We start from the raw sequence: 27,659 nt of genomic DNA, 5'->3' as shown, positions 1-27,659 counted from the left end.
TCAGGATTCCTGAAATTAGCTTGTATGCTGCTGTTGACAGTGGCAGGAAACAGAATTTAACATGGTTAGAAAAATGTCACTATGGAAGGTACTCTGCAATTGTACTTTATTAATTCATATTTGGAAAAAACAATTCCTTGAAAAATACCAGTTATTCACAGGTGTATTTAACAGCCACGCTATTTTCAGTCTGAAGTTTTCATTATTTCTGCATATATAGAGAGGGAATGTAGGGCTCAGTTACTGCTGTAATTCATCTTTTTTCACTGTTCTGTTTTGTTCAGGCTTAGCAAATTCAGATGTGTTTTGTATAAACAAAAGCTTGGGGTAGCAATGTCATGAACTGAAGTAACTTATTTTTTGGAAAAGTGTCTTAAGGTTTGTTGAGACTTGAAACCTGATTATGTTGTCGAGTTTGACAAAGACCAGAAGCTAATGTGGAAAACTTGTTAATAGGTCTCTCCCTATTGTCCCTTCTTCCAAAGGTCTTGTTTGTTTGCTTATTGAAGCACTGATTAAAACAACCTCTTGCATACAAAGCACATGTGACAGCTTAGATCTGTCATGAGTTTTCAGATTGTGCTTAAAGCCTTTTCCTAAAGTCAAGTAATGATCCTCGAACACTGTATTGGAAACTCCATCATCCTTTTCTGCTATTTATTTTCTTTTTAGTAGCCGCCATCTTAAGCTATATTAGTACAATAACTGGTGAAACAGGCCTAGCAATGAGCAGCCTTTCTCCTGCACAGTTCATTTGTTCAAGTTGGTTTTTTTCCAGTCAGTGTTTATCCTTTCCTTTCCCTGAGTTGAAGTCTGATGGTGTTACTGCAAGGGAGAAACTGAAATAAGTGAGGGGAGGACATGAAAAGTAGTGTTCTTGGTATAGAAGAAAACTGCAGTGCTTTCTGAAAAACTTATTGCATAAATTCATTGATAACTTCAGCTAATCCAGAGAATACTTGAGTAGGCAGAACACAGAATTCATCGAGGAGTATTCCTTCTTGCTCTCGTCATGGGGTTCTGGTTTTTGTTCATTTGTCTGTACCTCATTTTAAAGATTTTTATCAGCTCATACACTGCACTGCCTTTTATTACCAAGTTCTGCTGCCTGACGCTACCTCTGCTTGCCTTGCAGCAGTATCCTCACTCTTTTTGATACTGGCTTGAGTAAAACCCAGCAAGTAAAAATTGGCCACTGACACTGCTGGGTGAGATGGGGATTTGCTATTAGTCTTTCTCTGTCCTTACTTTTGTTTGTGTTTGGTTTCTTTGGGCTCATTTTCTCCTGTTGAATCCACTCTTGAGAAGAACTAGGGGTAGTGAGAGAAGATTTAGTCTACAGTGCTTTTACCTGAACTGTGCAAGTTGTTTGGTTTATTCACCCTGAATTGTGTAAGAAATTCTTCAGTTAGTGGAGAACTCAGTGCTTTAGGGATTTAAGGTGTCATGGAATTGGTAGACTTGCGTCACTGTTGCTGAAAAAGCAAAAATTCTTTTAAGGTCTTTGGATGACTGAGAAGATGTACTTTGAACTGCTTTGTTCAGAAAAGGAAAGTAAGAGTGAGCTGATGTGACCCCAGATTAATTTTTACATTAAGAGGGGAAAAAGCAATAAAGCTTATTAGGTCCAACTGCCAAAAGTTGGTGTCTTCCAAATTCTATAGACAGGAGAGTTCATGTAGCTAGCATGTAATTCACTTGAAGCTTAGCTTCTCCTGTGTTGGTTTCTAGTCAATAAATCTTATGCTGCCTTGGTGAGAGTGCTGGGCGCTAGATACATCCCCTTCTTTGTCAGCCAGGCACCGCCGTTAGGTTTTTGTAGCTGTTTAAAAACAATGGGTATAGCACCTTCTTGGAAGCTGAGTCACTTACTGTACATAATGCAGCTTTGCTTTTGTCTCCCATTATGGGAAGTTTGTACTCTCTACCCAAACAGATTTTTGCTGCATGCTGCCCAGTTTGAGTATCTGGTATTCCTCTTTTTAAATTTGAAAGGTCCTTGGATTAGTTTGTTTTTTTCACCACTTTTCAGTGTTTACACAGTACAGAAAAGAGTTTTTGCTAGGCCTTTGCACACACTCAGGCATTTGCTTCTGGAACCCACTCATAATCCTGACTTTCTTTAAGGAAGAAGTTCTTGCATAGTTACCTGAGTATGTTAGTGCTGCTGTATTTCTGCAGTTTTGTGCTTCTGACCGTGTGCAGGATCCTCTTCCTTCTCATGTGGATACTTGGCTGTGTCTCATCTCAGGGTAAGAGGTGGGTAATGTGTATATGTTGGGTACATATTGCTGAGATGAATTTTCTTCTAGTTTATTCTTGAATCAGCTTGCTGCATGAGGATGTGAGAGCAGCTCCTGGTGCCAAAGCTGGGTCTGAAACTCCCCATGACGGAGGTGGGCTTACAGCAGTTATCAGTTCAGCATAGCCTCACTTACTGTAGGACTGCATGCTGAACTGTTTCACATGAGGTGCTTGTGTGGTCACTAATATTGGTTCTTGACACTGGTGGTTTTGATACCTGATGGCCTGTCTTGTGAATGGAAGTTCTGTATTTACTTGGAATGTCACTGCTGATGAAGACCACAGAGAAGTCACATAACCGTGACAGTGTTAGCAATGTCACCAGTCATGTTGCAGTCCTAAAGTAAAAGAGCATGGAACTAAATGTTGACATTAAAACATCTATTATAACTAAATGAAAAAGGTCCGTCCCCTCTTTTGGATTTTCCCCAAATGCATTGCCTGCAACAGGTGTTTATATGACTCCCTTCATAGTAGTCATTCCAGTTTAATTAAATACCAGCACTTGCTGACAAGAATATCTGTAGGTACATGAGAAAGCAGCAGAAACCAAAACTTTGCATAGCAAAGGTCATGGTAAGGAGTTTGTCAGAAAGTTTTTGAGCGAGTCAAGCTGTTTTTGGGTGCTTTTTGTCACATTTGCAGATTTCCTTAGGGGTAGGAGGACTGCCTCAGCTCATCACTGTGGTGTTTGTCATCACTTAATGTGTGGTTAGAGTATCTTACCCACTGCCTGTTTCAAGCCTAGGTTTTGATGAACTGCAGAGGGACTGAACTATTTTGGGTGAAACATGAGTAATGTCATCACTAGTAAAGAATAGAGTTTGCAGTTGTTTGTCAGGCACTGACTGATTCTGTGTCCAGGAGTTTCTGTATTTGTTCAGTGTTGGAGGTCTCTTGCAAGAAGATTGGGAAGAAATTCAAGCTGTCTGAAAAATGGAAGCAATCTGAATTCTAGAAGTTCTTTACAATGAAACATGTTTGAGTTTTCTTGGTCATTTGCTGTTCTTTTCCACTTCTTTCTCTTCTCTTTCTCAGCCACCCATTTCTGTAATAAATTTTACATACTGTTACAAGGACCAAGTTTTCCCTTTTATAACCTCTGCTGTTTACTGTCTTGTAGCCAGATACCTTGAAAACCAGCCAGAAACTGATTTGTTTGATGTCTGTGTTTCACATGTTGAGACCTGGGTTGTTTTTTTTTTTAATGCACAGAGTTCTTGTATCTAGGCTTTGGAACATTTGCATTCTGCAAATTGTTGAAGCATAAGGGGTGGTTCCTGTTCAGTGTTTCAGGCTATGTTATATAATAAAGCTTTCCATTTCACTTAATAAAAATGTTAAATACTGCTTTATTTGGGTAGCACTATCAATAAGTAGTTTATATATATCTGTAGAAAAACATATTTTAAAAAGGTGACTATTTTCAGTCTGGCTGACTTTACCAGGGGTCAGTTGTGCTTGACTGACCTGACTGCCTTCTGTCAAATTACTAGATCTTCAGCTGAGGATAGAGCTTTAGAGATTTATTTTTTTTTTTTTTTTTGACCTTAGCAAGATGTTTTGGTGCCCCTTAGCATACTCCTATTTACAGTCTCAATGGGAGGATGACTAGACAAATGAAAACTGGTTGAGGAGTAATTTTAAAGGGTGGCTGGTCAATGGTTCATGCTCTTTCTGAACAGCAGTTACAGCTAGAGCTCCTCAAGGGTCTGTTGGCTACTAAATAAAATAGTTTAATGTTAAACGTTTTTGGTATTAAGCAGTAGTTAATTAGAATCTGCCCATTGAATGGGCTTGGAATAAGCAAGGTTTGTTCACTGAATAAACATTTAATCTAAGAAAGGAAAAATGCTCTTTTTTAGTGTCAAAAATGAAGTTTTAAAAACATTATAGTTATCAATGTGTCTTGTCTTTCACTTGCCTTTGGTATTCTGAACCTTGAGGAAAAGCAAAGCAATTTGTAGAGCATTTGAAGTTACTGGGAAGGGAGGGTAAGCAGGATGCTGGGTGGTGAAATTAAATCTCAGCTTTTGTGAAGCTAGTTTCTTTTCACAAGCCTGGATAAAGAAGGAAGTGAGCTGTCATCTTGGACACTAGATGTAGGCAATCTCCAGAGCAGGCAATGCTTGAGGCAGATTCTCGCTGCAGAAACAATATTCTGGTCTGTGAAGGTGTGGTGGCTTAATTGTGATAGCGCTTTTCATGGGTTTGGGGGAAATGCAACTTTGTTTCTTTCTTGTAACCAAGAGAGCTAAGGTGTGTTTCTGAAGAACTGTGAAGAACACTTCTGTGTTTTTGAAAAGATCTGTAGTGGCCAGTAACAGACTTCTTTGTCGTGGTTTCTGTGCTTTAAGATATATCAGAATCTCACCTTTTAGTCTGTCTTTTCCTTTGCACCCGGGATGTGGGTGTGTTACTGTAAACAACTGCATTTGTATGCCAGACTTCTCTGTTTTGTCCTCACTGAAACGTGTGCACACACACGCGATTGTGTGCAGCTTCTCCTGTCCTAGAGTTTGAATATTCCTGGCCTGGAAATGGATTTGCTTACATGACATCTGTAAAGGTGGTACATACTGAAAGTGGGAGTTTTTTGGGAAGTAATGGCCATCAAATGGTTGGTACCTTAGATCACTTCATGCTTTCATCTTTAACAAGTGAAAAGCAGTCACTTGATGTTTGGCAGCATTGCCATAGACGAGTAGGAACTTCTTGTCTAGCTTGGCCTCTTCCAGCGGCTCACTGAGTTTATTAGTTTCAGTTTAGCTGTTACTATTAAGTGCTTGAGTTAGGGATTTTATTGAATGTTGTGGTGAACTAGGAGAGAAGTTGGTAAATTCTTCCACTTTACTACTTTCAGACTCACAGACCCTTTTGCTTTATTCACCTCAATATACAAGGAAGAGTCTCTAAAGTGAATCTTAATCAGAAAGACAAAGATCTGGAAGAAATATTTTCTACTGTGTAAGACACTGGAAATTATCCACGATCAGATGAAACAAAGCATGAATACTGAGACTTGGAAAAATGGTACTGTTTCTGAGTTCTTGGCTTGCATATTGTACTATTCCTGCAGAATGTTATCACTCTTTACTATTAAATACTTCTGCATATTTCTGTTGAAATGCATTAATGATCAGAGGTATAAAGCTAGCTGTGTCTGTGTTCCTTAACTTAAAGTCAAGTAGGTTGCTACTTGTAGGTAATGTTTATTGCACCTCTGTCTTTTGAGTAGTATAGGTGTTACTAATTATAAAACTGACAGACTAAGTTTCATTATATGGAATGTTGTACTCAATTGGTGGTGTCTTAGTAACTCTTTTATTTACTTTGTGGCCCCATGATGAGCTTATTATTGTAATTCTCTGTGAGTGCAGAGAGTGAACACCCTTTTGAGTAATATTTCAGTCGCTTTCAAAATATTAGGAAATAGGGCAGGGTTGCTGCATTTTGGAGGAAATGGGAGATGCATTTCTTTTAATCAAGCCATAGCTTCAAGCACCTGCACCATTGTCACCTTGCTGCGAGTTAGAGCACAATCAAATAGTAGGAGCCATTAGCACTGTTCAGCAGTGATGCCATTGCCTTCAGCTTACATGCATAGTTTAACAAAATGTTAATAATGTTTGTTGTTTCATTCGCACACCACTCCCAGGGAAAAGTGGAGTATATATATTTTAAAAAAGTGTGTGTATGTATATATATATATATATATATATGTGAGGCTGATTAGAGGGCTGGAGCACCTCTCCTGATAGAGTAGAGGTTTTGAGGTTGTTCAGGCTGGGTGCCTACAAGAAAACTGGAGTGAGACTTTTGACAAGGGTGTGCTTTAATGGTACGAGGGATAATGGCTTTAAACTGCAAGAGGGTAGATTTAGATTGAATGTTAGGAAGAAATTTTTACTGTGAAGGTAGTGAGGCACTGGAATCAGTTGCCCAGAGAAATTGTGCATGTTCTGTCCCTTGCAGTGTCCAAGACCAGGCTGGATGGAGCTTTGAGCAACCTGGTGCAGTAAGAGGTGTCCCTGCTTGTGGCACGTGGGTTGGAACACGGTGATCTTTAATGTCATTTCCAACCCAAACCACTCTGAAGATCTGAGAAGCACATAGCTATTGCTTTACAGGACAGGTATTTGCATAGAAGAGAGAATACAAGGCCATGATCTCAAGTCATAGAAATGATGTTGGAGGCACTTAGAAGGAGTGGAAGATGTTTTGGGGACTAATGTGTAAGTAGCACTTTATATAGGCGGCTGGCTGCCTAATGCCAGCTCTTCAGTTTCAGAGGCATGGAAACCTAGTGAAATTGGCACTTGTTGTGCTGCATTCAGCACCTCTTTGAAAGCTCAGGTCAGCAGTCTTCTATTCACGTACCTATTTCTGATTTTTTGTGGCTGGGGGTCTGCTTTTTATGTTGTAGGTTTTACTGAATTATTTGTGTAATCCCCAAGCTAATTGTCTGCTTTTCTTTTAAACTGCTAAATTCATCTGATTCTTTCAGTTGGCATTCTGCAAATGCCGGAATATTTAAGAGTATTCCTTTGTGTGCCATGATTATTTTATGGATTCCTAGTTTGATCCAGATAGTTTGTTACACTAGTGTAGAATACATGCAGGTTAAGCTTTATGGTAGTAAAGTGGTAAGGCCGATATGTGAGCTTCGGAATATAGAAATAATTTGAAAATATCTTGTCAAGTTGTCATATAAATGAGATGCCAGAATGTGGTGTTTGCCCCCTTGCTACAATATGTTTTTTTAAGCGTGTCTTTGTGCTAAGATGTTTCCATCACCGTTCAGTCCAGCAAGGGCCTATCTTGCACCAGCAGAGTACAGGAGCAGTAGTAACCTTTGGTGGAGCTGAGATGGTGTCTTAATCTGTGTTATCCAAATTTGCCTGCAGCTGATGTCTGAAATGATGGGTAGCATAGAGTAAATGTTGAATTATTAACATGATAACTTTCCTGGAATCATTTTGGCTGTCATGTCTATCATTATGGCACTGACTGCCTGTCATGCCCTTAAACACCTTCTCTAATAATTGATTTCTTGAAAATTGTCATGATCTGCTTATGTGTTAGTTTTAACATTCTTACTGACAGAATTCCCCTTTGAATTTTTGCAGGTATAGTTCAACATGTATTGTAAATACTGGTACAGTGGCAAAATTAAAACAGTTTTTACTCAATAGAGATAACTGAAACTTCAACATTGAAATATATATTGCAAATTGAGAACTTAGACTCACTTTTAATCAATAGTTTAAGTGACTTATTGTGGAATTGAAGTTGCAGAATGAATTGGACATGAAAACCTTGAGTTTTTATGCTTACAGGCTGCCAAGTGGCTGCCTCTTGCCAAGTACTCTTGTGTAGATGACAAGTGAAACAGTTGAGATAGCCTCAATGCAGACACCTGAAAAAGATTCCATGTGTCTAGGCAACAATACTGGAACCTGCTGCCGGAAAAAAGGGTAATGGAAGTTTGCTTCACTCTGCAGTTCCTAGAGATAGTAATTCTTTTAACTAGACTTCTTCTTAAAAAGTTTCTCTAGCCTGATGGAGAAGCTGAGCATCCTGTAAAAGGAGAGTAGTGTGTAGTATTTTCTGAAATAGTCTGGACAAGTCATCTGTGTTCTGAAACATTACTTTCTTTATCATTTTATGGATTGGATATCGTTTGACTACAGGTGTATTGATTCTGTTACAGTATGGGAGTACATAATTATATATTGTGTGGGATCAGCTGCTTCTCTTGCACATTGGTTATAACTGCCTTCAAAATGCTTTGAGATATGCCTTATCTGAAATTAATCAAATCGGGCTGATTTAGGAAGGTGATAAATCTCTGTTAGCAATAGGGAAATTACTTTCTAAACAAATGGACCCTCTCAAAAATTTTAATTGTCTTTACATTTCTGTGTGCTGATTCTATTAATAGTAATACAGTGCTGTTACTGAAGTAACTTTGCTAGTAATTAGAAGAAGCGTCTTAATCTGGAAGAGACAAAAGGAAAGAATGTTCTAAAACTGTAATTGAGATATAATAATAACTATGTGTTTGAACAATTCCTATTTGGAGCCTTCAGTTCCTGTATTACTTAAATTACTTCTTTAGAAAGACTGTGTGTGTAGGCTGTGAGTTGACATAACAGATGCCTGAATTCTCTCTTTCCAAGCTGCGTGCTTTGCAGTAAACATTAAACTGCCTATAGCATCGTAACTCTTAATATTTGGCAGCTCATGCTACTGGTTTTCTTATGTTACCAATTTAAATTTGCTGGTGATTTTATTGTGGTGTTGAATGACCTTTTTTGCGTTTAACTCCTGATGTATATAAATTTAGCAGGTGATAACATGGCTAAAAAAAGCTACAAATAGAGCCAAGTGTCTAAGTAGTGTGGCAGAGAATTTATGCCTTCTGTAACTGTCTGCACATCAGTACTGGCCAAGTTGTTGTTTTGTTTTTTTTTTTTAATCTGCTGTGAGGGCTCAGTTTTAGTGTATTTACACCTGAAGGCTTACATTAGAAATTGAAGAGGAGCCTTATTCAAGAGGGGAAGTCCTTCCTCTGGTCATTGGTATCATATATAAAGCAATAAAACCCCATTCTTATCCCTTTTAAGTTTGATACATCTTGATTTCTGTCATTGTCAAACACACCGGCATTAGTGGATTCTTGCTGTATCTTTTGTACCTGGTCCTAACTGAGGTACTGTTATTTTGATACTTTGTGTTTTTCACCCCAATTTATGGAGTTTAAATTCCTTCTGAAGTTTGGATATACTCGTGGTCACACTTAGGGTTGTGTTATATTTCTGAGACAGGGAAAAACGTGATTAGTTGGCGTCTGTGTATTGTAATGGCTTTATTCCCCTTATACAGAAAATGTGATGCTGTTCTGCCTTTGAGAATCTTTTGTGGGATATTAGTCCTAAATACAGGATCTGTGCAGGAAGACATGCATAAACCAGGTAAAAGGTGTTTTTGTGTTTTATGGGTTTTTTTTTTTAGTGTCAGAAACAGCAGAAATTTAAGAAACGGTATTGAGGATAAAAAAATTCTTAATTGGCTTCAATGATAGTAACAAGACTTGATTCAAAATGTGACCTGTTCTAAATGCATTGGCAGCCAGTAGGAGCTAGGGTAAAGTTCTCTACTCAGATAAATATTAATTTTTGAGGACTCTGGATTAAAAAAATCACTGAATACTGGTCACAGAGGAATTTGTCAAGGTAGCCATCTGTAATCTGTTCTTCTGAACATTTCATATGAGGCACTCAGAAGAATATTAATCTTTTGAAAGCTATCAGACCTGGACTGTAACCTACAGCTAAAGCATCTTAAAATTTTGTAGTTCAGTCACCTTTGCTGTCTTAGTAATGAAATTATACAATTCTGTCAATTTTCTTAACTCTGTATCCTACAGTGTAATGAGGTTTGTAACAATGGACTTTATTATCCACAAGCATGTACTTGCTACCGAATTAACTGATCTGAACTTTGTTGCTTTCTCTGATTTTGCTGACGGTTTTGCTGCAGGAGTTTTTTATGGTTTTATGCTTCAGATGCCTTCTTTGAATGGCTTAACTAGAAAGGGCTAAGCTTTTTGTATTGCATAATCAACAGAGGCTTTTTATTTTCAAGATTTCTTCTGAGCTTGAGTAATATTATAGTTTACTAATACTTTTTCAGGCATAGGAGTGACAGACTTTGGATGCTCATTAATAGTGTTATAGTAGATAGATGAGACTGAGGTGTGGTTTAGGGACATGCTGTTTTTTCCCAGAGTACTTCAGAAAATTATTATTAATTATAATATTATTAGGTGACAGGTGTGGTGGAGTTTTTCTCATAACATCTGACCAGTGCTCAGGCTGGTTTTGTGGACAAAAATTAAGTAATTCAAACATCAGTTTGAAGGCCAGATGTTAACAAAGACAGCAAAGGACAGATATTTTCCAACTGACATATTTGGTACTGCTACCCAGCTATACTAGCTAGTTATGTGATATTAAATTTGCCTCATGGAGAAGCAGTGTAAGAATGTGCTCAAATGATAGGCCCTGCAGTAATAATAAATATGATCTTAGGTTGCCCATGCATATCACTTCAATGTGTCTGAGCTGGAATTTTGACTTCCCATCAAGGAGATGAATGATTGTAGACTCTAGCCTTTGCATCAAGGCAAACCACAAACCCATACAGAATACAAACACGTCTTTCTCAATTAGTGACTCCTGGATTGCTGTGGAAGGTTTAATATGTATCTAGAACTTGACTTCCACTACAGCTGCTGTGTAAGGTGAGATAAAAGCTGGTTAGAAACTTTTGCAGGCTTTTCTCTAGAAAGTCGTGGCAGCTTCAATAAACATGTTTGTTTGGAGTAAAAGTCCGCTGTTTACAATGCTCTGTTGTTTCACTTGAGGGTTTTTTTTTGAAGAAAACTAACATATACATGGAATATATTTTAACTGTTGAAGGTACTTCCTTCTCCTTAGTTCAGCTAAAGATCAAATAACTGAAAATGGAAGAGTTTTGTACTTCGGGGTTTTTATTGAAGCATGTTAGATGACTGTGCTCTTCAGCCTCCTCTCTTCCTATAGCTGGCTGTTTGCAAAGCTGCCCAGCATAACTGATGGAGAGATGATTCCACATGGCACTGCTGGACTTGTGCTGAGTATAACTCTGATTTGTTACAGAATAGAGAAGTAAGTGCTTGCCAGGGATCTCCCAGTAGGCAAATGCAGATTGCATACCCACATTCTGAATTCCAGTAAGGCTGGCTTTTGGTCTTCCTTCATCTTCTGCTTGTATAATTCAACAAAGTTTGATTTCCTCATCAGCCAGATGAGCAATCTCTGCTTCAGGCATTCACTTGTACCATTGTAGCTGTCTGTGTGTCTGCTCAGCCACAGAGCACGAACAGGAAAGGGCTGCTGAGAGCAAATATCACTTAAGCTGCCATTGCTGCCAAGATACCCACACAGCCTTAATGTGAATTTACTGATCTAAAGCTTACCTGAAGGTGAGTCACAGAGAATTTAGGAACTACAAAAGTGCAAATATGTATTAAAGACAGGTCTGCAGGAGAAAGGTTCAGAATATCTTTTGTAAGATATATCTGATGCTGTAACTTATGTCTGTCATTTGTGAGGTGATGTTTTAAAGTATGGACCTAATTAGAATGCTAAGCCCATGGTGTTTTCAAGCTTTTAGGTGAGTAGGAAATAATGGTCCAACAGCATACTCCTGTTGGAAATTCATAATTTAATAGTTTAAATTACTAATTGGCTATAGAACTTTTAACTGCAAACTTCAACTTGCTTAACTCAACTTTGACTGGAACCCCAAGCAAATTTATTTCAAGGCATTTACCTTTTCAGGAAGTTCTGGGTTTTTCTTCTAAAACACAGTGGAAGGCTACTTTTGCAGACTTTTCAAAACCATAATATTGTATTAAGTGCTTCAAAAAGGATAAGGCTCTATATTGCTCCATAGAGTTCTTAGTTTTGAACTTTAGTTAGTTCTCCTTACTTTAACTGATTAATATGAATGTTTTAGTGCAGCTTCCATGTTTGAAAAGGGGGGGAAAATTCACCAGAAACCCTCACACCTGCAAATCCACAAATCGAGACTTTGTTCAGTCTTGGTTGAATCACAATAGAATCACAAATCAAGGCTTTGTTCAGTCTTGGTTCTGTGTAGAAAGAAGAACCACTTTGCAAATGTAGAGACAATCTTTGGTTACAATGGATGAACAACTCTCTGTAGGATGGAAGTTGTGCATTGTACCACGTAAGAAGCAGAAATAACTCCTTGTTTAGTTTTGGCTTTGTCATAGAGGTACAACAAGGAAAAGCTACTGCATGAATCTGCAGCAATAGTGCATTTCCCTGTGCTCTCACTTTGCCCAAAAAGTCAAGTATCCCAGTGAATGCCTTTTTGAAGAAAGGGATGTTACCTTAGGTTTGCTGTGTGTTGGAGACATGTCCTTGGTAGGTTGCAGTTTACTAGCTAACCTGTGGATACACTGCTGCTCTTTTCTTTCCCTCTCCTTCTGTCTCTTTTGCAAAATCTTCCTATGTGTGGGACCCAGCTTTCAGTTCTGGGGGGCGGTACTGGCAGTGGTGGTATTGTGCTGTCAGAGGGTGGATGAGGGCACACCAGATGATAGCTCTTTCTCTTGATGCTCAGTCAATGAGTTGACTTGTTTGTTTGCTTATTTTAAAGCAGCTGTGATTTGATTATCAATGAAAGGTGAGTCCAGGTCTAGCTGGTTGTGAGGCAGAATAAACAGTGTTTTTCTGGTACTTGTCTGGCCAGAGTTTAGAAACTTGCAAAGGACTGGATGTTGTAGTGGATTTGTTTGTTTCGAACATTAGGATTCTGCTTGAGGAGCATTAGTGCTTTGCGACCAGCATTATTAAGTATGTATTTAATCATCAGGAAAACCAACATTTGGTGCCTACACTCTGTAAAATAACATGATAGGGTTCTTCAACTTTCTCTGGACTGCATAATTTCTTTTTCTTAATGATCTTATTTTCGAGTAGTGAGTTTAGTTCTTTAGCAGTGAATTGCTTATGATGGCTTTATCTATTTGGTCTTACCTTCTGAAGAAAATCCTGTAAACATGGTCAAATTAAATGCTTTATTAACCCAGGAATATTTAAGTTTTTCTCAAATAAAACCTATCCTGCTGTAGGGTGCAGGTGTCTTAGTAGCAAAAAAGTTTACTGAACTAACTTAGTCCTACTGAAATATTACACATTTACATAGTACAAAGCCTTAAGTAGCTCAAATAAAATGTTTCATACATCTTGTCATTTTGTTAAGCCTTTAATAGGAAGCATTCAGCTTTATTCTTGTGATGTAATTTACAGTGAGCAATCTGGACAAGACATTTACACTCGTGTATTTTGAGCATTTTTGGCATTCAAATTGTTAGGAGCTGGATGTAATGGTTTGTTATCCCAAAGCTGTATCATGAATCTAAAAGTCTTTTCATACTGAGAGCAAACAAACCATGCAGCTTACTTGGAGAGGTAAGAGTCACTACTGTGCAAATTAGGTAGAAGTAGTGTCCCTTCTTTGTTGTGCCATATTTAGTGGTGGAGGCTATATCTTAAGGTGCTTTTGTGTTTTGGGACACCGAATACTGTATTCCTCACTTCTGAGAAGTGAGATAGTGTACGTAGAATTTGTATAAATGCAATCATACTCTGAGGTAAAATGCTCTCAGCTCAAAATATCTATTTTGGAATCCGCTGTATTGTAAGCAGCCTTCAGCTTAAAGTCATCCTGGTCTAAGGAATGCTTTCACATCCTCTGTAGAGCGGAATCTGGGAGGGCTCAAGGCTCTTGTTTCTGAGAAGCAGAATGCTCATCTTCCAGGGCTGCTTTTGTGAGTTTGCTGCTTTTAAAGGCCACTGGCCACAGAAGCACTGAGGCTGCTGAGCACGGGGTGCAAACACCTTGTGGTGCTCCTGGCTGGGGGATGTGCTGAAGGTGGGAGGCAGTGCATGGAGGGAGCTGTGTCCTGGCCACGTACTTTGTGTCTGTGCCCTAAAACCTTGTGTGTTGAAGTAGAGCTGTTGTAAACAACTTTATGAATTTGCCCCAGGTGTGTTTAGTTTTACTCCCTGAAGTTCCTTGAGGTAGAACCAACTTTTTTACTGAAGCTTTTTTTACCTTCTGGGGAGGACTTTTGCCTTGTGGTTCAATACAATGATTTAGGATACTTTTTCAGAGTTCATTAGTGATTAAGTGGATGCTGCTTAAGGTGTAGTTACACAATACTTGGAACAAATATGAATTGGCAGAAGCTCCCAGTTCAGCATTTCTGTTGCTGGTACTTGTCTGATCTGGCATTTGCTAAGCTGGTTTGGAGACCTCAAGTGACAGAAAATAATTGACTTTTTCTGGATTAGTTTTGTTCCTTGAACATTCCATCCTGTTGTGGTGCGTAAGAGGAGAGAATTCTGGGGAAAACTCAGGGTAGTGTAGAGCTACAGGCATGGAACTTAGTGAACTCCTGCAGTTCTTCAAAAGGGGTAAAGTAGTCCTTTTGAACGATTTTGTGCCTATGACACTTGTTAGTAGTTGAAAAGCACTGCTGAGTGTTTGGAGGAGGTGAGCCATAATGGAATGTTGTCATAGCTCCATTCCTCCATCAGTGGGCTTAAAGTTAAGGTCAGCAGTAAGTCTCCTTTATCACTCAGCTCATCCAGAGTGCTGTTACCAGTTTAAAATCTTCACTGTCCCTACAAAACTTCTATTTCCCTCCTGTCCCAGAGAAAGCTGGCTGTTATCCAGAATTTTTCCTATGATAGTTCCTTCTACCAGTGTATTCTTAAGCCAATTCTGTAAGATGCAATGGTTTATAAGCTTAAATATGTAGTCCCTAATCCATGGAGGATTTTGGGTGTTTGCATCCTGTTCAAAACAATGTGTAGATGCTGTTGTTGATCCACTTATCTGAATTGTTGGTTATTCACTACTTTTACATTTTAAGGTGAATTTCTAGTTAATTTTATAGAAACTATTTTTAAAGAAATGTAATGGTTTGTATTACAGAGGATCTGAAATACTTTTGCAGTTGAAGCTTACTGCTTTTGTTTTAAACTCTTGTGCATTTTTACATCTAAGGAAGCAGAATAAAGAGCTCACAAATTACACATGCTGCGCATGGTGGGTTTAAGTCATGTCAAACACTCAAGGAGTGTACTCTGTCATCTGAGTAGGTGAATAAAATTAAGACAGCACAGTGATGCTAGCAGGCATGCAAAAGCTATTCCTTCTGTTACTGAATTTAGGGACTTGAATGGCAGGTAATAGGCTGATGACTTTTTAAGTGCTTGTCAGTGTTGGTGAGGGAAATAGAGAAAAATATTAATCAGATTCTTTGTTAGCATAAATCTTGAATATGGTGTTTAGAGAGTTTGCTGAAAGGTCTTTGCACATCCAGGCATGGCTTTAGTTCAAACACTTCTATTTAGGAAAAAGTTGTATTCATGAAAAAATTAATGTACAAATCTGTTGTATGCCATCTGTAGTAGCTAACTACTTCCTTTGTTTCTTTCTAGGAAATACCAAAATAAAGCAGATGTTGTGTCCTGTACTGTTATCTCAAGGTTTTGCAAGTCATTCTGTTACGTGCTTCTTGGCAGCAGGAATGTAAACTAATTCTTTCAGCACTGAACTAGAACCTTGACAAGGTTAAAATTACAGGTAAGAAGGAATTCTGCCACTTGGAAATTTATGGGAATATATTATTCCTTTGACTGTGTTTTTGATTTGCAGTTTGTAATTGACCACGGATTTAATGGAAATTTGAGATTGGGTAAAATGATGTTTTTTCTACTTTAAATGTATTTGAATTTTGCTTACTGTTATTTTTTAATAGGGAGGAAATACAATTTCAAGTACAGCTTCTTTCTGTTACAATACAAAGCAGTGTTAATAAATGGGGGACAGGGAATTGTAATTTTTCACCACCTAAAATGTCTACTGACCAGATTTTGGAGAAATGATGTTCTCACACTGAAGACTGTATAGTGTCAGTAAAAGTCATGAAGTGTTTTGCCCACTATGTGTTGAGATCAGTTTACTGTCTGCATGTGGCTTTTTTCCCTACAAGGTCTGTATTTCCTTAAATGCACTAACAGCAGCAGTGCTACTTAAATTACCTGTTTTAATCAGTTACAGAAAATCTCTAAATTTCCCTTACAAGGTTCCTGAGCTTCAGCTTTTGAACCACCTTTTCAAGGGTAAAGGCTGATGGCTTTTTCCGGGTCAATGAAAATGTTTTGGCTGCTGGTTTGGTGTCATTAACTTTATCTGACAATGACTGAGAACTCTTGTCACACTCTGTCACCTTCTTCTGAACTCCTGTAGAGGGAACTAAGAGTCAATATTCTTTGAATCTTTTGAAAAAAAGGATAAATACAGTGCTGTAAGACCATAGTAATAGGAAAAAATCCCATATCACCACAAATACCTGTGATAGAGATTGCATATTTTGGGTTGTATGTTTCTGAAAGGTTTAGATCTGTTTTTAAACTGGGGCCATTTGTTTTGAAGACTATCCTTGAAATGGGTTTATTGCATGCGTCTGTCTTCAGGATTATGATCAAATGAAGGTTTTTGAGTCTTGATTACACATTTCAGTATCTTTGACAGGAAGAGTTGTCTCTTTTCAGTAGTAGCAGGCAGGAGTCTGGACTGTTGGTCTGAAGCAGTCCTGTCTGTCTTACTCTGAAGTTCAATAATGGATAGGTTGTATATCAGCGACAGGTTTGTGCCAAGGAAGTGGTGTTGGTTTTTCTGCTGCTAAAACGAGAGGGAGGTTGCAATGTGGTTTGTTTTGAGGGTTTTTGTTAGTGTTGTGTTGATTGAATGCTTGTACTCATTTTGCAGTGATGTAACATGTTGAAAAAAGGCACAACCTTTTATACTGACTATATTTGAATGGACCTTTAGCACTCATCCAGCCCAACCCTTGTGTCTGGCTTCCTCAGATTTTTGTGTGAATCAAGAAACCAGCCCTCAATTCTGTAAATAAAGGTGTATTGTTTTACTGTGCTTTTGCAGACCTGCTGCAGAACACTTATTCTGGTGTTTCAGACCTGTTTAGGAATAATTCACAGGTGATATGAAGAAGTGATTCTTTGCTGCCCTATTCTCACAAAAGTGTGTCTGAAATTTTTTGTAAACTGACTTTGAAAAAGGTGAGAAAATTTGTCTTAAATACCTAAATTTAAAGCAGAGGAGAACTCACTCCCAGTGACAGAAAGTGTCATGCTAATGGCAGATTTATACATGTAAAATTCTTCAGTTTTAATACCATTAGTGTAGTGGATAAATTTTGGTTCTTTTTCTTGAAAACGTGAGGTGCCATTTCTGTAGTAAAAGCTGGCTGTTGTTTGTTAGATTGATGATTGAAAAGGAGCAAACTAAATTTAACTCAAAGTACTTGGTCCTTTATTGAATTTAGAGAACTAAAACAGCAATTCTGCATAGAAATTATTAAAAACTTTATTTGTGAAGTATCACTTTTATGCTAGGCTAAGTCTTTGTGGTTTCCAAGGGCCACCTGTGCATCTGTTTTGAACAGCCCATAAAGAAGTGAGAACGTGCTTATTGGCTACAGGAAATATGAGCAGGTATGGGCAAGGAATTTGACCAATTATCACAGGATATGAGTCTTGTCATAGTGTGGTCAGTAGGGATAGGCAGCAGTACAGTGCAGACTTCCATGTGGTATATTAAAGGCACAGAGAGTTGCAGGGTTTGAGTTAAGGACAAAATGTGATTTCAAGGATGATAAGCTTGCACAGGCAATATCTGAATTAACCAGGTAGGCCTATTTCACTGCAGTGCCAGTGCACCAAATTTCTGTTCCAAGAAAATGGTACAAGAGCATGAATGCTGACTTAGGCTGAGCTGTCTTTACTTCTAAAGACTTTAGCTTCCATCCTGTTCCCGGGCAGGTGCTGGCAGCAGGAGTCTGCTTTGCCCTGTCTGGGCCCAGCCTTGTGTTTGCTGAACCAGCCTGGATATTTGCCTATTGTTATGTGTTACTTTCTGTGTAGCTACTCTGTACCTCAGATAAACCATTTGCAGGTAACAAACGGGAGTAATTTCCCAGTCTCCATAGTGTTTGCAGGAAGCCTTGGTAAAGAAAAGCTGAATATGTAACCTGAAAACCTAAGATGAGTGACATTAAGACATTGACAAGAGTAGTCTCTTACTGAGAATGACCCTGCATACTTCTTCAGTTAAGTGCCCAGCAGTAGTGCTAACCGGAGCTAAGGGCTGCTGATAATCAGAAATCATACTGGCACACATGGAATTCTGTGTAGCTAAGGAAAGTGCTGCATGTCTTTTAAAGTTTTCATTTGGCCACAGAACTGCGTGAAGTTGATTTCTGCAACTTGAATAAAAAGGAAGCTGCAATATAAAGGGTCTGTGACTAAAAAATACAGCAACCTGGGCACTGATGGTCTTGTACTAAGTGCAGTAATTAAAAAGCTAGATGCTGAGTCCACTTTCAATATTTCTGTGAAGTTCATCTTGACTATCTGAGGTATGATCTCTAACTTTGTAGCTGTTGAGCTGCATTCCAGGAAAATAAGAAGCCTCAGTATAAAGTCTGCAATATGCCCATGGGAGACAGATGGTTGCCACACAAGCTGAGCTGAAAAATCTGTAGTTAAGTAGCATCATCCATATTTTAGTAAAGTGCAAGAAAGCAGACTATAAAACTAATCTCTGAAAGGACCACAAGCATGTTTTTCTTGTGGTAACATAGCTAGAAAGGTTATAGCCCTTAACCTAGCTTCTGGTGCTCCTTTCCATTTCTTTGTCTTTTCTGTTCAAGGTTACAGCCCCCTTGGATCTGCTGTCTAAGCTGCTGGCTTCCAAACCCACTGCAGTCAGAGTCGCAAAGTTTCAAAATACTAAAGCTAACTTTGCACTTCTTCAGTGAAACAGTTCAAAGAGTAAGGGCAAAAACACCTCAGCCAGCAGTTCTGAAAGAAAAGAAATTGCTGGCACAATGTAGAAGTGATGAGTAGCTGAGGCAGAGCAGAAGCGTTCATGTTTTCAGGTACTGCTACTGACGTTGAAAATAGGTGTGAATATAGAGCATTAAATTATGCCTGTGATTGTTTTGTGCCTCCAGACCAATTTGAAGTAGCTGAAGTTCATTCTGAAATCTTCATCTCCTTTGTAACTTGCTGGTTTAAAAGTAGTGTGATGGGCGAACGTGGTGTTTTGTTTATCTTTGATATTTGTTCTTTTCCCCAGCTGCTGTAACAATGTTGTGCTGAATCGAATTTAAAAATTACAGTTGTAGCTCCTAGGCATGTATGCTACCTGGTAGTAGGGATGGCTTGCAAAATGTTTTTCAATTACTGGTTTAGAAGTCTGTTTGGCTTCTTTCTCGACATCCTGGCAGGAAAAATTTTTGGTAGGAAGCTCAGTATTGGCATTTTATGTTGATACTTATTTTTTTCTGTCAGTATCTCTGGTCAGCTGACATCCTTCCTAAAGCCAACACCCATGGCTACAGATTACCTAAAACCAAACTCAAATCCTCCAAATAAAACCCAGGAATGGTAATAACTCTTCTTCTGTGTAGTTCATTTTTAAATGAAAATAAAATATTCAGATCTTATTCTTAGGTTGCAGTAATTTGTTTGGCAGTATTTGTGGCTACATAGTTAGAGTAGCTGTTACAGCCAATCTCCAATAACTATTGGCCTAATATAAATTCATGTAGTGCAAGTATTTTTAAGGTCAATAAGTTAGAAGCAAGACCAAGTTTTCTGGGATCAAAAATTAAACCTATCTGCAGTGTGTGTGGACAGATGTACTGTGTAAAGTCTATATGTGCACATAACACACTAGAGAGAGACTGCAGGGTGGATACAGAGGAGCTTTCTACCAGGACTAAACTTTGATTTTATTTTTTTTTTAACTTAAACCAGAGAAGTTATTTCCTGCACTTTCTATAAATTTTGAAATTGTTTGTCATGGATACTTGGATTATTTATTTGTCATTTACATCTTTAATATCTAGTGCAGCATTTTTTCTTTTGAAATGTCATTCTTTTTTTATAGTGGAACACATGTGCTTTGTAACAGGAAACTCTGGCACTGTTTCTTTTCCACAGCACTGACTTATTAGAAATGACTAGCCTGTTGAGTGAATCCTTCTGAGGAAGAGACATTTTACAGTACACTTTTATGACCTAAGCCCAAAAGATTTATGTTGGACCATTCTCATATTATGAAAGATACAGTATTGCCTTTGGGACTGTTAGCCATCAAGGTGGTATTAGTTTAGTTCTGATGTTTTTTATGAAGCTGACATGCGATAGGAAAATTATTTTATAATATCTACAAAAACTTTGATTATGGCTTTTAGACCTTTGTAATCTAATTATGTGGTGGTTGCTGTCATGGTTTAACCCTAGCCAGCAACTAAGCACTGCACAGCTGCTTGTTCACTCCACCTCCTCCCTCCTCAGTGGGATGGGAAAGAGAATCATAAAAACCAGAAAATTCATGGGTTGGGACACAGGCTTCTTAATGGGTCAGGGAAGGAAGAAAAAGAATTAAAATATGCAAAACAAGTGATTCACAATGCAATTGCCTACCATTTGCCAACCAATGTCAGCAGTAGGCCCTGGCCAGCTTTGTCCCCAGTTTATACATTGGGCACAAGGTCATAGATTTTGGAGTATCTCTGGCCACTTTGGGCCAGCTGTCATGGCTGCATCTCCTCCCAACTACTTGTGCCACTCTGGCCTTCTCCTCTGGCAGGATATGAGAAGCAAGACAGTCCTTGACTAATATAAACACTACATAGCACACTGATATTTTTAGTTGTTGCTATCAACTTTATTCTCATACTGTATCCAAACCACAACTCTACACCAGCTATGAGGAAGACAGTTAATTAACTCTATCCCACCTGAAATCAGGGCTATATCCATTTGCATGCTACCAGGTCCCACACCTTCCAATACACCCAAGTAATCACTATCACCTTTCCTGTATTTTGATATGTACCCAGAGATACCATTCCCATACTGTGTGCGCCATCCCTTCAGAATGTTTGTTGAGTTTTAGTCCACGACTTTTGGCTTTGTCTGTTGTAGTAGTCCTTCAGGGCAGGAGAGAATGTGTGGAGTGTTGGATGGTTTTATGCTGAAGCCAGCGCTAGTTCCATCACTGCTATGCATGTCTGGTTCTATCATCAAAATTCCATTCTTCATTAGGCTGGGTAATGCTGTTACAATACCCTTGATATGGCATCCAACAACAGTTGGAAGTGATGACCTACAGTGTTTTATAGCAGACAACATAATACAGTTCAGATCATTTGCTGTTCTCACCCAGAATCAAATGTCCTGGAGGTACCCAAAAGACTTCCCCATCCCTCTGTTACCCACCAAGTGCACCCAGTTCCTTGAGCAAATGCAATCCTGTGGATGATTGCTGGGTCTCCTGTTCAGGTTCTTTACCTTTTTAATTCTATGGCAAAACCAGTTTACAGAAGGATTTGAACTACTTTTCCCTCTCTCAGCAACTTCTGTTATTGTATTGCCTCACACAATATTGCCATCAATGTACTAAGAGCTTTGCTTTGTTTCAGTACTGTTAATATCAGTCCATGGCTAATAGTAGGTCTGTGTTTCCACCCCTGGAATTCCAGGTGTGCTGGATGCACCTGCACTCTATTACCAGTGGCTTGAGAAAACTGCCCTAGCAGTATCAATTGTGGCACACTGCTTGTCTGCCTCTGACTCCAGTTTGTATTGAAGTTCCAGCAGGTCTGGCACTGCTGGACTCAGAGATGGCATGGCTTTGGCCAGGCCATGACAGTGTTAGTCTGCACTGGCCATATGGGACTGTTAGAGGGTGAGTGATTCCTGCTGATCACTTCTTGGCTCTCCATATGGCAAATCAACTTATGGATGGTGTCAGGGTGTCTTGGTTGGTGGGATTTCATGTCCAGCGCACCATTGTGATGGCAGCTGTTGTTCTTTGACCGCACCAGAAATGTCCTCCAGGAGATGGAGTGAGGTAGATAGCTGTTTCATTTCTACTGTCTCCAAGGCAGCTATAGCAAAAGCCCAGCAGTACCTTTTGAGTCCTTGGCAGCACACCCTTGTGAGGCAGTCTAAGCAAAGGATGTTGTAGAGTCTCAGTGCCAGGCACAATGGAGTGCCTTTGCCACTCATTCCCTGTCAGGCTCACTTTCCCCTCCAATAGAGTTAGCTGTTGGGATTGCCCTGCCACTCCAGAAACAGAGATGGTGCCTGCCCCTGTGCAGCAGTGTTTGCTGGAGCCTTTGACTCCTGTGGCTCTGCTGTGCAAGGTCGTCCAATCCACACAGTCCACTAAACCCAGCTGTTTGTTTCCTCCACCTGGCTGGAGGCAGGCCCCTCCAGTCCTGGCTGTAGTATTCAGTTCTGGGCCCCTCAGTTTGGAAAGGACGGTGAGACGCTTGAGCGTGTCCAGAGGAGGGCAGCAAGGCTGGTGAGGGGCTGGTAGCACAAGCCCTGTGAGGAACAACTGAGGGAACTGGGGTTGTTTAGCCTGGAGAAAAGGAGATTCAGAGGTGACCTTATCACTCTCTTCAACTTCTTGAAGGGAGGTTGTAGTCAGGTGGGCGTTGGTCTCTTTCACCAGGCAGCAACTCAGAATGAAAGGACAGCCTTAAGCTGCACCAAAGGAAATATAGATTGGATATTAGGAAAAAGATTTTAACGGAAAGGGTGATCATGTACTGGAATGGTCTGCCTGGGAAGGTAGTAGAGTCACCATCCCAGGATGTGTTTAAAATAAGACTGGATCCAGCACTCGGTGTTAGGGGCTGGGGTAGACTCGATTATCTTAAAGGTCTCTTCCAACCTAGTGTTTGGTGTGATTCTGTGTGTTCACTATTTATTCACTTCTTGTAAATGTGAATCAGAGTCCCTTGAAGATGAGGAGTAAGAGTAGCCCCTCTGCTCTGTCTGGGGAGCTGCCCACTAGAGACAGGAGCAGCAATGTCCTGCAATAACCCTCTCTTGTGGTTTTCCTTGCTATTTCCCCACTCATGCCTTTAGGGTCAAGGTAGATTTTTCCATTCCACTTCCTCATGTCCTCTCTGTGGTCACACAGGGTGGCCTGTGCTGTTTATGCTCACTTCTAATAGTTGGGACACTGGTCCATACAGGTGGGGAATGCATAAGCCTTCCTTGTCCACAGCCAGGATACAGGCTGTAGTGAGGAAGAGGCATTTTGTTTGTATTATGGGAGTTGGCTAATTTGTCCACCATTTGTCCCTCTCAGTCTTTCCAGGTCATTACTGCCAATGAGTTGGTGTATGACAGTGGTGCATTCCATTCCACCACATGGGTCGTGTACACTTGTCTTCATCTGGGTCTTTGGATAACTGCCTGTTGTTATCATCCACATCATCATAAATCCACATCATCATACATCTCCTCCAGTGTGGCTAATTGCCTCAGATACTGGATGCCTCTGTCCATGACAGTCAACTTGCCTGGGTGGCATAACATGTTCCTTGAAGGAATACCTTTCCTTCATACCTGGAGTCACTTCCAGAGGCTGAGGACTTGTGCTCCTTTTCCAGTTCATTGGTTAATGCCCACCTCTGTAGAATGGGATGCCAACTGTTTGGCTTCTCTATCCTCTAGTTCCAGGTTACTGGGCCTGTTATTCCAGCATTGGAGCAACCAGGTGATGCGCTTGCCTGGATGATGATTGGAATCTTTTTGCAGATGTCACAGCTCACTCAAGGATAGGGATCAGATGATTAACTATATATTTTATTTGTTCTACCTCTTTCCCCACCTCTTCTCATTATAGCCCTGCTGCTTCATCCCTCACTAAATGAGCTCCCCTTTGTATATCTCTCTCCTTATGTATAGCAGGGGCTGATACAGGCACGGGTTGGTGCTTTGGTTCAGCCACAGTGCCTGTCTCTGGGTTTGGAGTAGCCCCTGTGCCCATCATTTTCTCATCACATACAGAGGCCTTTTTTTCCCTCAGGGGTACTGTACAGTCCTGAGCATGGCTCAATAGGCCTGGGCCAGGCTGCAGCGTGTTGCTGTGGGTTTTGCATCTCTGGAATTTCCAAGGTGGCAGCATAGTTTCTCCCAATATTTAACTAGTCTTTCCAAATTTTGCATTTGTTCAGGGCTGGAGTTCCAAGGCACTGGAGGTGACTACTGTCCTAGGCACTTGCCCGTACTATCCCCCACACCCTGGCACTTAGCACTATCCAGCCTCAGGGTAGATCCCTGTGGGAGGTATTCTGGAATGATTGTTGATCCTAAAACAAGACCTTGAACGCATTCAGAAAACACAGCAATAGGAATGCTGGTTTGAACATCCCAAGGGTATTAAAAATTCCCAAGTGCTGTTTTAATTGGCCTAGAGGAGAAAGGGAAGATTAAGGGAGGCAGATATCAGTCTTCCTCATGGATTTGGTCTCTGGGAAGAGGTAAAAGTTGTAATTATTAGTAGTTTCCTATAGATGGCTCCCAAAGTATGGAGATGTGGGCAGTGCTGAGTACAAAGACCAGATCAGTTTCATGAGCGGCAATTCTGTCATATTATGAGACCGTGTTACAGAGTGCAACAACATAACCTTAGCCCTGTTCCCATGGGTGACAAACAGCTCAGGGGGCAATATATACAAATAAAGTATTTTATAATTCAACATTACAAACAAGGACACCACACCAACTTGGGGAACAAATACATCACCACTGTGACAGTGATTAATACAATGAGTATATTAATATATAATATAATAAGAAATTTCTTCTGATACGTTCTAGTCAGATTTATCATTATCTCAACCTGTCGCGCCCTGTGTTGGGCACCAGAAATATCTGTCATGGTTTAACCCCATCCAGCAACTGTGTGCCACACAGCTGCTCACTCACTACCCTGACCCAGTCAGATGGAGGAGAGAATCAGAAGAATAAAAGTGAGAAAACTTATGGGTTCTGATAAAGACAGTTTAAAGGGATAGAAAAGGAAGAAAATCATAATAATGAAAGAATTAAAAAGAAATGAGGCACAATGCAGTTGCTTATCACTCGCTGACCAATGCCCAGCCAGTTCCCAAGTGGTAGCCCTGGCCAGCTTTCCTCCTAGTTTATATATTAAGCATGATGTCATATAGTGTGGAGTATCCCTTTGGCTAGTATGGCTGTGTCCAGCTGTCCTGGCTGTGTCCCTCGCAACTTCTTGTGCCCCTCCCACCTCCTGGCAGAGTATGAGAGCTGTCAAATCCTTGACTTAGTATAGCTAACAGTACTTAGCAACAGCTAAAAGCCTCAGTGAGTTATCAACGTTACTCTCATAACTCTATCCAAACCACAACTATGAGCCAGCTACTAGGAAGACAATTAACTCTATCCCAGCTCAAGTCAGGACAGCTCTGGCCTTTATGACAGTCATTAAATAAATATTTCTGCCTGCTAAGTATAAATCTAAATTGAGAAGAGCATGCTTTTCACTTAAAGTAGCTGCCTATTTCCCCTTTATGATATAATACAAAATAATGAATATCTATACCTGAGCAAGAACTATTTGTAAGTTTTTAAGTAGATCTTTGGAGAAAATCTGCAGTTGGGGTTGTTTGTCTTTCAAATGCAAACACAAGCTTGTGCACAGCTAAATTTAAGGCGCTTTCCTGTATGGCTGCTCTAATACTGAAGCGTCTTCGCTGCGTAGCTGGGGCAGAAAGGATATTGATCATGAATTTTTCTTACATGTCAGAGGACATGACTTTTGCCTTCATTCCTCTGTACCTCAAAAGGATAGATGTTTTTGGTTTCCTAAGTCTGAATTGTTGCCTGTGTTGCCTGTATATGAGATAAGGACCTCAAGTAAGATTTCACTCTGGTAGAGGACATTAGAGAAAAATACAGGTTGGAACTTCAGAGAAGTAAGCCTTGGGTTGGGTTTTTGCTCTGGAATGTCAGCTTTTGTTGGAGACTTGTTGCCCTGAACTCTCTTGGAAGTGATTCCACTATTGATCTAAGACTAGAGATGAACAATATGCCCTGGAGAGATAGTTGGAGTCTCTGCTTTGGTAGTGTATTGCTCAGATTCAACTTCTTCTTTGCCAGAGAGGGGCAAAGGCCAATAATTTCTTCCTATAAAGTAATTTTTCCTCTGCAAAGGCATTCCAAAAGCCTTTGAGCCTTGGTGATTATTGGTCCTGCCAGGCAGTAGATTTTTTTAAAAAATTGATTATTATTTCTTTTTTTTCCAACCTTTGGGTTGGAAAGACTACAAGGAGAAGAGAATTCTAGGATTTGGTCTGAGTAATACATGGTATTTTAAAGAATGGTCTGTGAAGCATGGGCAAGAACTAAGGCTTTCTCCATTTTCAAGAAAATTTTGGGAATTGCAATAGACATGGTCTTCCTGATTTTGAAAGTTTCAACTAATAATTTTATGTGGGATAAATATTTTCACCACAAGGAAATTAATGTTTTCTCAAACTAATCTATTATTCAATTAAATTTCATACAAAAATGACGTCTTTGGAAAATAAATCTGAAGATTGAAGGGTTCTGAATTTTTGAGTTTATGCTGATTATACTGGTTTGCAGGTGGGTGCTTCATCAGTTCTGCTGACTATGCTTTATCTTGAGACTGCATCTTTCTCCACAAAGGATGTTTAGGGCTGCTTAATGCCTTAACTCCCTCAAGAAATGTTGAGATGGTTTGACTAAGAGGAAGTACAGTGAAGTATTAGTTAAGTACAGTGGAAGTAGTGGAAGGGTGTACGTGCTTAAAATACGTGATAGGAGTGAGTGGTTGGTTAGCCCAAGGGCAGGCCTTAGCAGTAGATGGATCCTGGTAGGCTGGACCAGCGTTGTGATGTAACCACAGGAGGTATAATCCAGTACCTGGATGTTCTGGTTTGAAAGCAAAACCAGTGAGAGACTCCAAGTCAAATATAATTTATTAGGAAAAGGGAAAAGAAAACCAAAATACACGCAATAGTACAAAAGAAAAAAACACGGAGTCAGAATACAACCTGACGCCCTGTTGGTCAGGGTGTTGGTAGCAGTGCAGTTGGATTGGTGGCTGCAGTCCTCCTGGAGTGGCAAATGTGGTTCTGTTGGAGCAGTTATCCTGTAGAAAGGGTGTAGTCTTCCTCTGAAAATCCAGTGGAAAAGATACCTGTTCTTCTGGGAATCCAGTGGAAAGACTGACTGTTCTGCCCCAAATCCTAGGTTATATCCAGGTGGGGATACTGGATATATCCCTCTGGGCGGAGCATCTCACAATTGGCTGTTATGATTCTGTGAGTCATGTGGTGAGTCCATTAAACAGAAATGGCTCCTGGAGGGAGTTATCTTTGAGTCATGAGGAAAGGCATTGATGGGCCCACTAACAGGAGATAAGGAAGATGGGCCCCTCCTGGTTTTCAGCAGCTCTTGAGGATGGGAATAGAATATATCTTAATATTGTAACCTAGGACACTGGAATAAAGTCACCTTGTCCCTCTCTACAGCCTGGCTGATGACTTCTGGGGAATGAGCTTTGCCAAAGAGAGCCCGGGGTGGGTCCTGATGGAGAACCAGGACAAATGTGTTGAACAGTAGAGAGCAGTGTGTCTGAAGGGGGGGAAAGTTGGCACCTGTCAGAAAAGGTGTATCAGCATTCTGGGAGAAGTGATGGTTTTCCTCTGTTAGGAGCTCGCAAGGCTGCATTGGGAATGCAGTGTGGGCTGCTCACCTCCAAGAAAGGCACAGACATGGAGAAGCATTCTGTTACTGAGGGGCCAGAGCCTG

At 40.0% G+C, this 27,659-nt stretch overlaps 1 protein-coding gene across 2 annotated transcripts in view; it reads left to right on the top strand.

Annotated features, from left to right (window-relative positions):
• PPM1B (protein phosphatase, Mg2+/Mn2+ dependent 1B) overlaps positions 1-27,659 on the top strand; it is a 61,367-nt gene that overhangs the window by 9,411 nt on the left and 24,297 nt on the right. For both annotated transcript variants that reach the window (XM_063152073.1, XM_063152072.1), the window contains exon 2: positions 15,396-15,540. The gene's annotated coding sequence lies outside the window, so the exon portion shown is untranslated. The remainder of the gene's footprint in view (positions 1-15,395; positions 15,541-27,659) is intronic.

The sequence above is a fragment of the Melospiza melodia genome, chromosome 3 (assembly GCF_035770615.1).
Source record: "Melospiza melodia melodia isolate bMelMel2 chromosome 3, bMelMel2.pri, whole genome shotgun sequence".
NCBI lineage: Eukaryota > Metazoa > Chordata > Aves > Passeriformes > Passerellidae > Melospiza > Melospiza melodia.
This window is presented reverse-complemented; position numbering and strand designations above follow the sequence as displayed.